Raw genomic sequence first — 18,118 nt, 5'->3', positions numbered from 1 at the left:
AACTCTTACGTGTAGAGTTCAAGAAACATCATAAGTATAACGATATAATTGGCCTACAATTAATATGAAGCAGGAAACAATTTGATTGAAATACGATATCAATGCGGTGTCAAACGTACAAACTTAGGTATATAATTAGAAATGTTATCTCGGGTTCAAGAACCGCGTATATTTGATGCGAGATCGTTACTTACCTTGCTCTACTTATAACTACTTGACATAATATACTAACTAGCTTCTGCCAACGGCTTCGCCTGCATGCCTGTAGGATGAAAGTATCCTATCATAGTCAGCTCATATGCCTGATCTCTGTATACAAAACTTCATCAAAATCCGTTTAGTAGTTTCATTGTGATTGACGGACAAACATCCAAACAAACAAACTTTTATATGTATTTATAATTTTAGTGTGATTAACTGTCATTGTTGAAGGGGCAGTCAAATGCACTGCATCGAACTAAATATTTCTAAGTAAAAAATTAAATCTCTTTGACTGCGGTGAAGATCACTGCAATTAGACTTGTGTATTACAAGTATCAATAAATAGTATTTACAAGTATAAGTCACTCCGTCACAATATTAAGCTATACTGATACTTATACGATCTATACCGATTTAAAAAGCTCATCATCATCAATCAGTCAGTCACAATTTTACGTGCCAATTCTATTTTTACCACTTATATATCAAATCAGTTGATGAATTCCCTGATTCGGTCACGTAAGGCTATTCACCCACTGTTACCTTTCGGGGAATAATTGAAATAAAACCGGTGGCGTTAGTACGTTGTGTCACGCACCGCGCTGATGTATGGTGCAACGTTAAGCCAATGTATTACAACCCTAAGGATTAGGCGACACGTTGATGTAATCATTTATCGAATTATCTACGCCCCTTTTTGGGTGAATTTGTCTCGTTTGTGTAGGATTTGTAGGTATTTTTTGAACGAGGTGATTAGATATCGGATTAGATATAGTACTTTTGTGTTTGTGGGTGAAATCTATTGTTTTGCATTGTATGTTACGAAAATGTAATAGGTAAGCTGTGAAACTATGTGACCGTTTTCTCTGATACTAAGCTATGTAGCTGTGCGAGGAAGATGCGCAGCTTGAGTATTCGATGTATGAATGATAGTACGCATCTTTCCATATAAAAACATAGCTTAGCCGAGTCCGTTTCCACTAATGCTAAGCTATGTGTGCCAATAAATATTATTGATGGAAGCCAAACGCATCCACAGCAACGTAGCATACCACATCTCTGGTCGAAAAGCACCCATAGAAGGAAAAAGTGAATGGGAGATTGCTTGACATTTACAAAAAAAAGTAATCTCGTAATATTAAAAGTGTTGCCAAAAATAATTCGAAAACTTTACACTGTTAACATTTAAAAGCTTTCAGTCCTTAAAACACTTAGGGAACCTTCAAAAAACAGTCCATCGGCGTACATAAAACGAAAATTCGCGGCAAAGAAACAAATGTTATCAATTAATACTTCCTCATTCGATTCGAAAATATTACGAAACGAAAGAAGAAATCGCTTTCTTATCTTTAAGATATCTCCTAAGTGGTAAAACAGACTTTAAGTTATCTACCAAATTAGTGCGATAAGATAAAGGCAGAAACATTACATTAATTATGAAAGCGGTTGTAATCACAGGTGAGAGGCCTCCTTAACGTAATGATTACAAGACGCTACGAGTTAGAGCTGGGTTGTAACAGGTCAAATACGATACCTGTTATTCCCGTTATTGTTGCGTAAAAATCACAGTTTAACACCTGTTACTGAATAATAATAAGTAGAGACTAATATGCAACATAAAAAGCTTGAAATATGCATAAATATGCATGAAAAATGCCTAAAATATGCAAAAACTACAGAATATGCAACATGAGTTTTTTTTGTTTTGTAAATATTATTCCTTTAGATTTAAGTAGTTTTGTTAGTAAATACTTGTCTTATGTTTTACTTTATTATGTATGTATCTTTTTAATTTATTGTTATTTGATGAAATAAAGAAACTATTAAGTTTTATTTTTTTTATTAAAAAATCAGCATACATTTTTTTATAGAAAACTATCCATTGATCGACACAGTAACATGTAACATTATTTAATATTTTTGTAAACATTAACAATCAAGTATTGTTCCAAATGTTCAGTGGTAAGATTATGTCTTCTATTTTTATAGGTCGAAAATGATCGCTCCACATCTACTGAGGTAACTGGGTAGAATTTGAGCTTGGGTGCTATGTTAGCGCTTATATTTTCTGGCAAAACTTCCGTCGGACCATTAATACCTACTGTAAATTATAGCAATAATATGCATCATCACTAGATTTTAGTAAAAATATGCTATTAGCCTTGAAAATCGCTGAAATATGCAAATGCATATGCAAATATGCAAATGCATATTATCCATTTGAAGTATGACTGTAATTCGTGCTTCCCGCAGTCTAACCCACGTGTGAGATGAGACACCGGGGTGGGATTTAGTCAGTAAGAATTTGACAGTCCCTTTCATCCTCCCCAGACGTGGTTGTTCCATGAGGAATTCCCATCGTGGAGTATGAGTGAAGCTGTGATTTACCTGTGAGAACAACTGTTATGTCTGTTATACCTGTTACTTATTATAACTGTGACTATAATGTGCCTCATGCCTAGTCACGTCTAATGCAGTGTGAGTTAAAGAAGGCATTACTTCGTCGTCATTAGGTAAGGCTGAACTGAGTTTAATGCTAGTTAAGGCCGTATTAAGTGTTATGCCATTTTTGCCTGTCATGTTTGGAATCAAACTGTGTTTTAGTGAGAGACCTTTGGACATACCTATTGGATTACGTTTACGTTACGTTGACAAACGATTCATGTATTATGTAATTAAAAAATGTAGTATCTATGTATGTGAGTGCCAGTCCTTAGTTCTTCCTTACCCGGAGCTGCGGACTGTCTAGCTGGTTACTGGAGCTCGAAAAGCAGGAGTCAGTAAGAGTGACATTCTCCCTTGCACAAGGCGGGAGAAGTTATTAGATCATTATCCCTCCTCAAAAGAAAAAAATAATAACAATATATTCCTAAGAGATTATACGAGTAATAATATCAACTAATCTTTGCAATCACACAAACGCATCAGCTAGTCGAGAGAATTTCTCAATACAAATGCGTAGATATTATACGCGCAGTGTTTAGATGTAAATTGGACAGTAAAATACAAATGACTTGAAGCAGTTAGATTAAACACCGAGAAGTAACAAGCGATTATGGTAAATACGAAAGCAAAACAGCCAAGAGACTATTCCAGTGAAAATTCCATTAAAATTTAACGTTCATACATATTTATCCTCATTTGAATCGAAACCTTCCATTCAAGGATTATCACAAACAATTTATAGATAGGATCTTTCTTCGGTACCACATCCGTCGCAGACATGAAGCTTGACAGCCTAAATAATGGACCCAATTCATTAACCGATCTCTCGGTGGAAGACACGGTGAAATTTTAGACCTCTTATTGTTGGGAACCCGGTGCTATTGTCGACGCCCCCAGCCAAGTTCACATGTAACCAAGCCCTTTGTACTTCAGATCTGTCCTTGACGTCGGCCTGTTAAGATAAATGGAGCTTTCAAAATTATATTCAATCTAAATGATGAGCTCTATGTACACTAGTCGTGATACTGACGTGATGAAAATGTTAAATGTATTTTCCAAACTTGAAGTATTGATTCTAATAAACTTTCTGTTATCGAGATCTTTCCAACTATCGTTTTACTCGTAAATACTTTGACTCGAGCGACAATCGATCCCTGAACTTCGATATTGAAATACAAACGAAAGACACAAACTTGGACGAGACGAAATCATTTTGATTTTGTAGACTTACAATGAGCGAAATTTGCGTGCTTGAACTTATTGTGATAGGGTTCAAAGTTTAGACTAAGTAAATACGAGTTGATATGCAATCAGTGAGTATTTTAGCATGAATTTTGACATTTACATTCGCTTTGAGAAAATTTCACATTATCCGAAACCACAAAGTAGATCTATAACTCTTGGTAGAGAGCCACTTTTTTAAAAGTTTCGAAATTTATTATCTTCTATTAGAGTTCACAAAGGCTTTGTATCGTAGTCTAAGTTCGATGTAACTTGCAGTTCCAAGTACATGGTAGGTTTACGTGACTCAGTTCGTGTACGTAAAACTAAAATCCAAGCATCGTGAGACGTATCAAACGAAACTTATACAGGAATATAAATAAGCTAATTATTTCGAAACCCTTTCAACAAGTATCACGGAACAAAATAATCGTTTAGTCACCTCGTTGAATAGTTATTAGTTAACAAGAATCGGACGTTGAAAAATGTGGGCGAAATAAAAAAGAATGGTCGACAAGAAAAGTCTTGGCTAGATTTCGGAGGTCTAATAGCGGGTCTAATAATGTGCTACACTTTTATGGCGGAAGCAATAAAAAATAACAAGCACAGATTGTGCGACGAAAGTGTAATAGTAACCTCTCGCAGCAGGTGTCAGGAATCGGTATTAGTTGTCGAATAATAAACACGATTCACACCAACTTACGATTCCTAATTGATGATCGAGTGAGACCGGTATGAGTCTCAATCGCTTATCCCATTTAAAATCAATGGTGCGATAACCCTCATGCATATTCGTCTACATAATCGTAATCCAAATGAACGATTACCGCCTCGTGCGCAGCGTGTGGGCGCGGATTAACCTCGGCTCGAAATTTAGTCGGCTCGCCCTACAAAATTAAAAAAAAATCTTATCTACGTACCGCCGCCGTAATTATAATGCCGTAAGTCAGGTGACGGGGCTTTTTACAACGAATTAGACCGCTATACAAATACTTATTATAGATATGTATCTGCTTTCGCCGCGGTTTTATTAAGAGCTTGTGCTCAATGTGATCTTTGAACATTTAATATTAAATTGGGAATTAATTTATATTTTTATCTTTGTAGCTAATTTACTAAAATACTAAATTATATTGTCCAATTACGCCACTTCCAAATCTGCGCAATCCCCGATTCCCTAACAACCCTCGAGATTTTTAACCTCCAAAAGGCCGGCAACGCACTTGTAACGCCTCTGGTGTTGCGGGTGTCCATGGGCGGCGACGAGTGTTTACCCGTCGGTAACGACCCGTCTGCTTGTTTACCGGTTTATATCTTAGAAGAAATAAAATACTTACTTACTTACGAACTTATAATATTAAGTGGCCATTAAAGATGATAAGCGCTAATATCTTAAATATAACGTTAATACTTATAAATAATGTAAAAGAAACAGAAATACGAGTCATATTTATCTTTAGTTAAACAGTTTAGGCTAGATAAACACAAAAATTTGAGCTAGACACATTTGTTTGTACTAAGCGCCCACTCATGTCACTATAAATAAGCAAATAAATACTTTTAAAGCGAGTTAGGTACAAAAATGTATGTTCATAATAAAAGAGGTCAAAATACGCATTAGAGTGTGAATATTTCTAGCTCTGAATGAACTACGAAGGCGTGAATCTCGTAACTACTCGAAAAGTCATATTTTTCTGAGTTATAAAAATATGAAAAGGAATAAAAATCCAGAATTTTCTTTCTCATCATTTGTATGTAATGTAATGTAACCTTTTGAATACTTACTAATAGTATTATTATAAACTAGCTTTCTGCTAGCGTCTTCACCCACGTTCTTGTGGGATAAAAAGAATCCTATCACCCAAGTCAGCTCATACCCTGTCTATATAACAAATTTCATCAAAATCCGTTCAGTAGTTTCAGGGTAATTGACGGACAAACATTCAAATAAACAAATATTCATATTTATAATATTAGTGTGATACAAAAGTGGTGTATTTGTATGTCTTTTTTCATGTATCTACTACGGGACATTTTTGTGTAGTTGAAGAGAGAAAGAAGTTATTTTTCATTAAACTCGCGAGTAAAACCATGGCTAACGGCTAATAAATCCAGACTAATTTTCAGAACCTCTTCACAGGAGAACAATGTACAAATATAGGTAACACAAATATAGCCCAATAAATAAATTATGTGCACCGCAAACTAGTAAGATGTATAACAAGACCTTCTACAATAGGCTACTCGACTGTTCCAGGATAAAATAATAATGTATTGTACTCTAAAATAGCTGTATTATGTACACGTGACTACTCATCAAGCTATGCAAAACCAGTATAAACTGACCGTTGATTAAGTAGAAAGACCATATAAAGTGAGGCCAGGCTAAACTGGATATGTATAGCTCCCTGCCCTGTTTAATTCCACCCGGACGGTGCTAAGTTTAGGCCGCCTCTACAGGTCGTCTAGTAAATTCATTACTTAATTTAAAATGCTAATGGCTTGTCGTCTGGACGGCGAACAGATGAATAATGTAATGGTACAACCGATTCCGATCTGGAATTCTACCATGATTGAAGTCCTCCTATTAATAAACTATGAATAAATATTTTATATAGACATACCTTAGCTGCTTGGGTTAGGGCTTTTCCACCAGTTATGTGCTATGCTACGTAACTGTGCGATTAGTTTCATCCATCCATCAATCATATTCCTTGGTACACATAGCTTAGCACTGGTGGAAACGGACTCAGCTAAGCTATGTTTTTATATGGAAAGATGCATGTTATGGATGTGTGCTGTGGATGGCTTCCCTACTATCGATATATCGCATACTCAAGCTGCGTATCTTCCTCGCACAGCTACTTTGCGGCGACGCATCTTCATAGCACATCTTACTCACACAGCTACATAGCAGCTTAGCTATTACATCTTCATAGCATTGCTACATAGCACATCTCTTGTGGAAAAGCACCCTTACGCATTTTTTTTACCAAGTTCTAATTTTCGACCAAGCTGACCTTACAAAGGTTACCTACCAATAATATTTATTTCATGAAAATGAATTGGGTGAAAATAATACTGTATTGCTCAACCTCTACATTACGTTTGAAGGACTAGACAGCTATCTAGATGCTAGAAGGATACCTAGAAAAGCTACAGAATAGACAAGTAATCTATCTACAAAGGCTTCGTATATACGTAATAGGTTGCTTCACAGAATTTCTGGAGCTTAAGCACTTCGTAGGTACTCGAAACACGATTAGATACTATAAAACCCGAGGTAATGTTTACTTTTATCTCTAAATCCCTTAAATAGAGATAAAAAATCTCTACAAACTTGTACACGATTAGTAATTTAGTAATTTAATAACGTGTTCATATACCTAATTATAATATCTAATGAATAACATTAAAACTATATTTATAATGATTATATTATTTCTCTCAGGCCTTTAATATCCCAGCAATTAAAATTCGAACGTCCATCATCTTTTTTTCAAAGAATTCCATATTTAAAAGCTTAATATTCTCGACAGCCAGTCACATCGATCGTTAACAAATTTATAATAGAAATATGTCTAATTTAATATGTGGAAAACAAACATTTACTTTGTAATTAATTGTACATTCGATAAATTATAAGCGGTTTTGTATTATTTATGCCACAACACGTAGACGTAATTATACGCCGATGTGACAGTGGGTTATCAAACACAGAACATAAATAAACGGTAAATAGGTACGAAAACAATGATTTATTTGCGCCCCACGTACGTGTAATTGTATGTGGGGGACATTTTAAAGCGTTATAATGATGTACTGATTAATAACGTGGTTTGTTAGCGATGACAGTTATGAGACTCCATGATGGTTTAGTGGCAATTAAAGAACCGAAAAGTTTTATTTAAAAAATGTAGTCTAGAAATCCTAATAAATTAAATTCTAATGCATTAAGTGTAGGAGAGCCATATTTCGGTACGAAAACGGCCGTCTCGACCGGAGTTGCAATCTTCCCAATCCCCGATTCCCCAACAACCCTTAAATTCCTAACCCCCAAAAAGCCGGTAACGCACTTGTAACGCCTCTGGTGTTTATGGGCAGTGGTGATTGCTTACCATCAGGTGATCCGTATGCTCGTTTACCAGCTTATACCATAAAAAAATATCCAACAATTTTAATTGAAGATTTGTAAAATGACTAGCAATCAGTGTCAAACATCGACACGCAGCCACTAATTCGAAGGAAATAGACAAAAGATTATGTCAACAACGTCAATGTGACGTGTCTGTTTGTTTATTAAGAAAAATGTGACGTTTATTGTATGTCAATAATCCCGCATGTGGGTGTGGGCTATTATCGGGCAATTGACCAGGCGGACCTCGTGGCGGTCAAGCTCTCACGGACTCACTAATCAGTTGACATATGCCTTCCTCGTCATATTGACATTACGACATTTTTATATCACTTTTATTGCTGGTCTTTGCTTCCATTATGGCTAACGTAATTCCTTTTTTCTTTTTCCAGAATCGGACTGACAAAGTGCAGCTTAACCATGTCATAAGGTGTGTATTGTAAGTGCTTTCATATATTTACTTTAGAGATTTATAATGACTTGTAATATCACGTCAAAGATTTACTCACAGCAAACATTTGCTTTCATTGGCGGAACATTATAATGAAAAGGCAAATTTTCCCTAAAAGGCGAATCCCTTTCAAAACACAGGAATGAAAGCGGAACAGTTCACATAAACTCACGGTTGAATATCATCCTGTTTACGAAATTAAAAGTTTGGAAGTTTCAGTTCCAGTAGGGCCCGCACTGGTATGTCGCGAGAGCGCCCGGTGAAATAAACTTGACAAAAATCCATAAAAGTTATAATGGTCCTTACGGGTAATTCGTGACAAAGTTGTCCAGGTATTTTATTAAAAACTGAACGATGAACGAAGAGGATTTTGGAAAACGTAAAACTTTCAAATTCATAAATATTATTACGTGAAAGTCAAACATAATGGAGACCATAAAAATAAGTTGGGGTCCGCCACTTGATATTGATGCGAAGTTACTGTTGAACTTTGATTTATTCGCAAACTCTTTGAATTATGTTACTCTCGTCCTTATTAAATCACTTCATTGTAGAATACTGCTATCGATTCAAGGAATTTATGAGCTTCCCGCGATCCAATGGAGATACTCCCACAATTTCATGATAGATTCAAATGTACTATGTATGAACTTATATTTTATTCAATCAGACACAATATGTAGCCGAAACATCCCTTCACGGCGTATGTAGTTGTTATAACAATGATCAATAATTTAGAAGTTTTAAAACAACATTATATATTAAACGTTAGAAAATGAGTACAAAATTAAATGCAACTTGTCCATAAATTTCAATTAGGTAGGTACTTTACCTAGTACAATGGAAAACCACAAAACGATTACATTGAATTGAAATATATATTGTTTTTGCTTAAAAACACTTATGAAATTGCCTATCAAACTGTTATTGCCTATTATAATATAGTAGAAGCCGCATATTAACCGCGAATTAGTCATTTAAAATTATAGGTGATTACTAAATGTCTATAAATGAACACATTGAAGCATTAGCAATACATTAAAATTACTATAAAAAACTAATTAACATCAACAGTTTTTCGTGTGAATTTAATTTTTCAATTTACTTTGTACCCAAAAATATCGTTCGTCGTGATTACCCTTTGCATCTAAAGACTTGTACTTAACGTAGTCTGAGATAAGTTAGTGAGATTGATAGAAAAGCAAATGTGCTACAAGTGTACATTATAAGGAAAGTGTTTAACTTTTCAGTGTTAAGTAGAGATACTCGTTTGAAACAGACAAAGGGCCATGGAGTCAATTGTCGCATCTGTGTGCTTCAATAACAGTTATTGTGTGGTGTCCGGCCGGCGTATTTACCGTGGACGGAGCGCGGCCGGCTCGCCCCCGGCGCGGCGCCCGGCGCCCGGCCGTATGTCAACCGCTCCACTGCAGATTATGCTCTAATCCCCTTTCTCTCAACTAAGCCGCTTTCATTGCTTTGTACTGAGAATGTTGCCGAAGCCCGTCAAGTGGCCCGAATCTGTTTAGACCCTGTGATGTATATTGTACGCGCCAGTTCACAGCTTTATTGACTGATAGTTATACGGTTCGCTAAATTACTATCATCTCAGCTTTTAGTGCCTTTACCCTTAGGCATTCTGCTTTCCACTTTATTTATTGTTCAGTAGGTAATTTATGGACAGGATAAAATATTATATTCCATTACTGGGCCCCAAGATAATAATATATCTACAAGTGGCAAGTCCCGTTAATTGATTCAATGGCCGTATATTGATATTGTAGACGGACAAGCGCGCCGTTGTAATATTGTAAGTGGATTAATAATTAATAGCTTGTTTGTACTCTCTCACAAGTCTTGTCTTATAAATGATTATCTTTTGAATAAAATGGACGTGCTTAAGTGAGGCATGAAATAAAAACTGTTAAAACAAGTTCTCTTGTAACTACATTTTCCTTGGAAAGAAAACTCTTTGGAAATTTCTTGATCATTTTTTCGATACCTCTTTATCAATAAAGATTCGTAAGATAGCCGATAAAGTGGGTCTATTATTGGAGCTACAATTTCAGTATTTGACTTTAGAATAACAAGTAACCAGTCGAATTGAATTACTTCTACTGGGAACTGAAACTGAGTATTTTGCTAGAGTTCTGTCGACCATGGAACTTGGGATTGTTTTCCTAGTTACTGCGCGGGTTTGGATACGAGGTTCGATCTGTTATTGTTTCAATTCAATGATTATTTTAATGGGTTCAACAAAGACGAAGACTTGGTATTACCAACTATCTTTGTAGTTTACAATGGTTTGATTGGTTAAATAAATTAAGTCGATTATTCATACAGTTCCAAGAAGCATTGTGAGACTATTTTACTTAGAAGGGACACAGCAGCAAAATTAGTCTTAGCACATAAGTCATAAGATTTATTATCACTACATGCGATATTAATACAATGATACTTAAGGCTTACGTTAGTACATAATAAAGATTAGTTAAAATCCCCAAGTTACAAACCAAGACAGAACCTACTTAGACATTTTACGCAGTCGGAAACTTTATAATTCTGGCCTAAAGAGGCTTCAAAGTAGACTACTTAAAACAAGCGACGTAGCAAAGATAAACAAACGAAAGAGAAAAACGCTGCGGTACACGGAAAAGATATTTAGCGACATCACGTAAAATAACCTGTGCGCAACAAAATGTCAAGTCGTAATCGATGGAGACCTAATGTGGGTTTAATGTGGCCGGGACTAGGAGCGCGTGTCCCAGCATCGGCCGTCGAGATTACGCCATAATCCGCTTTCTTTGTGCCTAAGTCACTCCGGTCTGCCCAGACTAAGCTCAGGACGCCGTTTGGCGAATCAATTGCGACTTATAGTGCTCCGAGCGCATTCCAGATGTCACTTTATTAAATTCTTTGTTGGTGTCGTTTGCAAGTTGGTTTGTTATTGGGACGTGTCAATTGGGTTCGCTATCGATTGTTGTTGTATTATTTAACTTACTACTTTTAATACTTTTACATGATCTTTAAAAGCAATGTCACTATGTCATACCGTTCTAAAAAATTGTTGTGAATTTCGCGTCACGAATTTTACGAAAGACGTAGACGAGACGCTTACCCAACATCATCATTTGTAAATAAATAAAAGTGACAACTTAAGTACCTACAGTTTACTAAATCATTATATCAGAAAGCGAATTAATTTTGCCAAAACAAAATATATCATCGGTAAGCTGAATGAAAGTGTCAGGAGCTTTAAAATGTTTTTCAATGAATAAGACCATATATTTTCTTGAGGAAACATTCCCTTTTATGATAATTACTTAACCTTTGACCTTAACTTATTCTGTAGGCCGTAGGTTGAAGAGAAAACTTTACATTGTAACAACGGCTAAAGCTAATTCATCTAAAAGAAAATGTATTTCACATTTTAATAAGCATAAATCATTCGGTAAAGAATCAGAAAATTCTGCCCTCATTTTAATCTCTAGAGGCTTTTTTGGTTTATTGTATAATTTATGATAATGTTTACTTTGATTTGACTGAATGATAAATTAATTACTTCTATCCAGATAGGCTCACTACATTGTCTTGTCCTTAACTGGCCTTAAGAGGCCTCGGTTTTACATTTATGTACTAGAATGTGTAACATGTGTCGTGTACATCAATCCTTAACATCGATAACCTATGACAGTCCTCCGTAGTACTTTAGGCTTCCTTTATTATGAGGGTACCTATGCTACGGATGGCAGTTGGCAACATTTTAATATTTTACTATATTTAAACTTTAAAAACGCTTACTAACTTAGAGTAAGTGTAAGAGTCTCTTACTGACTATAAACCAACCCGTTCCTACTTTGCTCTTCGAGCCTGATTCCCGGTAACCCGCTAGCTAGTCCGCAGCACTACGTAGAACTCTGGACATATCATTTCAACACCTCAATTTGCCACCTCTACTTCATTTATCATACCTACAACCCACAAAGTAAACTATCTCACCAATAATGCATAGCAACATTTCTGCAATGACCTCATTGTGACGTCACGACAAGCTCGGACATGACAGTTGCGGCTCTCTCATAATCCGTATAACTGACAGACTCGAGTCCTCGATCGCAATCCGCACTGATCCATTGTCAAGCTGCACCACAACACTGCATAGTATTAGAATAATGCTAAACTAGTAATCACTTTGTGGTTCATTCCAATTAATGTATTAATTAATTTCATGGCTGTATTCTGTTGAGGCACGTTTTATGTCCCTTTCTGTAATCGTATTGAACTGTAATTTAATTACTATTGACAGATATAGATTGTAATCTATTTGCTCTGTATTTCCAAACATAGAAATTGACCTATCTGTGTATTAAATAAGAGCACTTAGTTTCATAGACTTCAGAAAAATGAGCAATCTTTTTTTTCATATTAATAAAAATCTAGAAAGCTAACTAACAGTCTGAAATCTGTCTAAAAAGTCTCATAAAAGTTCTAATAATTTTCATCGTAAAACACGTAAAACTAGATTAAAAATATTTCAACGAATAAGAAATAACATTCGTACATTAACATGTTGTTTCAGAAGTCAAAAGACATTTCCGTCGAATAAAAGAATGCGTAAACGAAAAAATGTTAGAATGCGAATAATAATTCAGTTTCCGTTTTTACGCAGCTCAGCACCCTTAGTATGAGTTTGTTTTACGTTGAAAGTAATCGAAACGAGAGCGCTTTCGGCACTCTGATTGGTTGGTTTATTCGAGCCGGCCAATCAGAGCGCCGAACGCCGATTACTTTCAACCTAAAGCAAACTCACACTAAGGGCACAGTTATTTGTGAAACGGCCCAGTAGGCACACGTGTTTATTATTTCCACAGAAAGTTTATTCTATGTTTTGTTATCCAACAAAATTTAAATAGAAATAACACCACATGTCGGACGCAGGGACGCGTATCCTTAAAATTTGTTTGTCTTAGTCCCAGGCAAAACAAAGAATCTCATGAACCGTTACTGTGAGAACATTTTTATCTGTTATTCTGCCTTTCTATAATACGAACAAACTAGCTGTCGGTTTGTGATGAATATTAATCATTATTTTAGTGGTTTGTCCGTGTAAACTGTAAACATTTTGTTCTATGTTTATTATTGTAGGCAATCGGTAGCCAATGGGCGTATTAAAATTATTATGTGAATATTATAGATGAAAGTTTACTAAGGATCGATACATTGTTTTACTTATCGACGTGTTTTTGAAAATTTGCGAACGTTTAATGTCGAAGGTGAAACCGAATATATGTATTTTCTAAATAAAAACGTTGTCACTTGTGGTGAGTGCATTTACAAACTTTCAAATTCACATACACATGACACCCAGACCCAAAACAACAATAACGGGATCACGCAAAGAAATGCCCTGTGCGGGAATCGAATCTACTACATGCTGCGCGCCAGCCATGCAGCCATCTTTTAATAATCAGGTTAAATATTTAAATTAGGATTACAAATCGTATTTTCCTTTGCTGCAGTGTTGAAACTGAAAATGAAAGTATCAGTAATCCTTAAATGAAATAATAATAATTACTGTAACTCTATAAAGCGTTGGAAGTGGACTTAATGGCGTAGCTTCCGGCGTGCGCCCGCGCGCCCCCAGCCACGGAACTTCAATTTCCGCTCCAAAGCTGATTTTCCCTTTATGACAGCAACACTGCTTCTATTTATTTACTTTTTTATTAAGATGCTTATTGACAGAATTTCGTATTCAACACTTAAGCAATTTAGGAAGGCACGTATTAGAATAAAAGTGGCATTCATTTGATCTAAGAGGGGTGAAACAAAGTAGAACATTATGTCTACAAAGATTGCATCTGCATTCCCTTTTAATGAAAAGTAATATAGATGATATTGTTCCATTTGTAACACGGAAATTGAGTGACATTCCAAATGTCTTTTAAATAAATATTCCATGCGTAGAGAAATAATATGTTAGTCTATTATTGTCATTAATTTCTAACAAAACAATTTCAAACGATATAAAGACAAAATAACTAAATCATAAATAGAGAAATAACTATCGCGACACGTGTTCATTGATTTATCATTACCAGGAATATATTTATGACAGTCGTCTGTCCAAACAATCACCCGATGGGCGCTGCGTCGCGACACGACCGTCTACTACGTAAGTACGTAATACTCACATTCCCATCGCCATACTCATTCTTCTGTGCACGAGTATAAATCTGTCGTGAGATCGTGTATTAATCGTCGTATTTGGTGAATAAATTTACTTTTGTTTGAGTTTGCTTTCGCGTTATTTATTCAGTAGGACGACCCCGGGCCACACTTGAGAGATACTTCGCTGTTTACATAACATTTTCGTGCCGGCGACTGTTCGCCCCACGTTTCCACCGACTTGAATTTATCAAGTATTTAGTTTGGCATTATTGAGGGTACCTTTCCTATTGATTTTTCTTGTCTTTGTATTAATTTCATTGATGTTCTTCCTCATTAAAATTCGAGTGATTATTTACTCCTGTTTGTAGCCCCGGGCCAGTCATTACTGTGTATTTACATGAAAGCAACTCAGGTGCACGGAATTAAAACAATTTTAAATATAAAATACAAAATAACAAAGAACAAAAGCAATAAAAGTTTAAAAAAGCTGGCTACATAAAACAATATTGGTCCGTTTCACGCAAATTTCGCTAGAAGTTGCAGTGCGCGCATTGCACGCGAATTGTAGCAAATATAGCTTTATTTATTTTATTGACGCCCTCACAATGCGCTGTATAAGTTATGCTATTGATGTGTTTACGATTTGTGGTATATTTCGTTGATCGTCGTATACCGAGGCAGCCTGTTGCGTGGGTTCTGATTTAGTGCGACTGATCGGTCGACAATAGGCGTCTCCTTGCGAGCACAGGACTACTGCCCACACTGCCGCGTGTTTGCCGTCGTTATAAAGTGCTGCGGTGTCTACATTGTCGTCTCGCGTCACCGGGGACTAGGGACTAACATTTTATACAGCGAAACTGAGTAAAATACTGGAAGGAATACTTTTTAAAAGCAAACTTTGTATAATGTGTTTTTTTCTAAGAATATTGTAGCTCGAGGTGCCCTGTGGGTGTCCTGGAATGACTAGATTATTCACGGTTTGCGGCACCTGTGTACTTAATAATACTAATACTGCACTGTCTGTGCGGCATGTTGATTATAGCAATATTACTCAGTATTACGGACGGTCGTAGCTTATAGGAACGGTTCATATTCAACAGTAATCAATTACATGGCGCTTTGATGATGATAAATTGCCTTAGGTATCTGGCTAAGTTATTACCTCTACAAAGTACCATGCTGACATTAACAGAAACTCATAATGCGAACCCATAAGGCTGGCAATGATGGTTTCCATATTTTATATCGCCTAAGAAAGGAAGGAGCTTTAATAAAAATACATTTTGGATAGTTATATTAAAATGAAATGTTGCGTTCTACATTTATTAGGGTAACAAAGAGGAAACCAACTCCACCACATTATGTAAAGACAGTTCCTTTACTACATTACGGACGTAAAAGACAAAAGTATAGAGATTTTATTTGAGTCAAAAACTTTAATACGAGTTTACTTTCCCGACATCACTGAAATATTTTGCGCTCTTTTTATTTGGTTGGCTTTATAAAGTACAATGTGAGTTGGAACAACTTTTCCTGTCGGTTGAGCAAATCCACTGAATCCTAACTGCATCACAAACCTGCAAGGTGGCTTTAGCCGAAGCCACTATCATTCTCCGTCCCCTTGGGAATTTCGTGACAAAAACAAAACAGAATCACCATAAATAACCGTACCTCATGTATTTACATATTACATTCTCGAAACAAGCAGACTGAACAGTGAACACTTCCCGTGTACTCCACAATGAATGCATTTCCATATTAAAAGAAATGAACAAAAACAATAAATAATTGCCAGACTTTTATTTCTCTCATAACGTCGAATTATAATAAGAAATTGCAACACCTCTTTCGCATTCGAAATTAAGAAACACTCTTACTGTAATGAACGAACGGGGACGCCATTAAAATAGCGGATCATAAATAATTCAAGCGCGGGTTTGGCGTCGTTTCAAGACATTTCCACATTAAATTTCATGAGAGGTTCATTTTTCCGGTGAGCGACGCGTGCGATCGTGCGCGCGCCCTGCCGACGTACTCGGTGCTCCGCCGCAGCCCGCAGCACAACGAGACGCGACCACTATTTCACGAGTAATTGACCGTTTTGTCTGATTACCAGAGCTGTTACCTCTGGAATTGTTCCATTCCCCTGATATACAACCTCTGCGCAAACATTTTTGGACGCAACAAAATACTAATAAACGCAAAACAATGCTTAACAACGTAACCTTAAACTTTCCCCGATTTATTTATACAAACGACAACAATGCGCAATTCTCAAACAATTCTGCCTTAAGTATTTCCAGTCGTGGTGGAAGAAATGTTATTTGTTCGTTTTGTGTCGTCGCCTTACCCGCCGGCAGCGCTGACGGGGACCACTCGGTTCATTTTTATTTTTATGTCGTAAACCAAAGTCTACGAGTTATGAACGTTGATTTATATGTTAATGGTCTCTGCAGCGACTGTCCAAATTTCATTTAGTCTGGAGCAGTGTAGCAGGGCTTCATACGAGCGTAGTTACTTCATACCGGAGGGTACCACGTCGGTTCGGTGACATTGTGGAAACGGCCATCCATCATCCTAGTATCAAAATTTGAAGTTGACATAAAGTGGATGAGAAAATGATTGATGCGTCGGCGACTCCCCAAAGCCATTGGCACTTACCGAAACTAAAGCATTAATTTAATAAACCCTTCGTAATTAGTATGTGAGCACAAGAAATAAATTAGGCTTCGGTACATTTTTTGTTCGTGGAATGTATTACATTAAGAAGGTATTCCGAAAATTCTTAAAATATAATGTCGTGTACATTAATTTAGTTCTAATGTTCCGAGGAAAAAATAATTAACACGTTGTAGTGAAACAAGCCTATCTGTTTTCATTTGTTGTAATGTTTGTGGGCACGCTATACACTAATTAACAAATTATACCTTAACGAAATGCTGAACTAAACGCAAGAATTTATACAATGAATTGTGGAAAAACTTTAATTAGAAAAAAGTAATTTGGAATTGCTTTTATACTTTTGTAAGAATGTACAGTCACTATTCCTAATTTAAACCTACTGCTATTATTTTATTTTTAAATTGACGGTTAGAAGTTTGTCACTGTCGTATAAAAACTATTAAGAGAAATAAAATGAATTAAAACAATTTTTGTAACTATTAAAAACACAATAGACTTTGGTCTAAAATGTTACAAAAAATAAATAACCCAAGTTACTGACAGCAAGCGTTTAAAAATATAACTTGACGAAAACAATTGAAATTGTTTTTAAAATTCCGCAGACATCGTCAAATGAAACTTCTCCGTCTCTCTCCTGTGTAGTGAGTTATAAATATAGATGCAGGTACATTCCCCGTTCAGTTACTCCGATTGATATAGTCACAAGAATGAAAGGTCAATGGGAAAAGATCTTAAAATAGGAACCCTTCACGATATTTTATTGGGATTCCTTTGAATACAATTGGGATCTTCCGTATTTCATACGAATTGTTTCG

The 18,118-nt window shown here is 36.0% G+C and overlaps 1 protein-coding gene across 5 annotated transcripts in view; it reads left to right on the top strand.

Annotated features, from left to right (window-relative positions):
* LOC118268977 (uncharacterized) overlaps positions 1-18,118 on the top strand; it is a 99,460-nt gene that overhangs the window by 61,119 nt on the left and 20,223 nt on the right. For 4 of the 5 annotated variants that reach the window (XR_004783074.2, XM_035583833.2, XM_035583832.2 and 1 more), the window contains exon 3: positions 8,395-8,432. The gene's annotated coding sequence lies outside the window, so the exon portion shown is untranslated. Of the gene's footprint in view, positions 1-8,394; positions 8,442-18,118 lie in introns of all 5 variants that reach the window. The other variant, XR_004783075.2, reaches the window with a different exon arrangement.

Source organism: Spodoptera frugiperda, chromosome 2 (genome assembly GCF_023101765.2).
Source record: "Spodoptera frugiperda isolate SF20-4 chromosome 2, AGI-APGP_CSIRO_Sfru_2.0, whole genome shotgun sequence".
NCBI classification, from domain to species: Eukaryota; Metazoa; Arthropoda; class Insecta; order Lepidoptera; family Noctuidae; genus Spodoptera; species Spodoptera frugiperda.
This window is presented reverse-complemented; position numbering and strand designations above follow the sequence as displayed.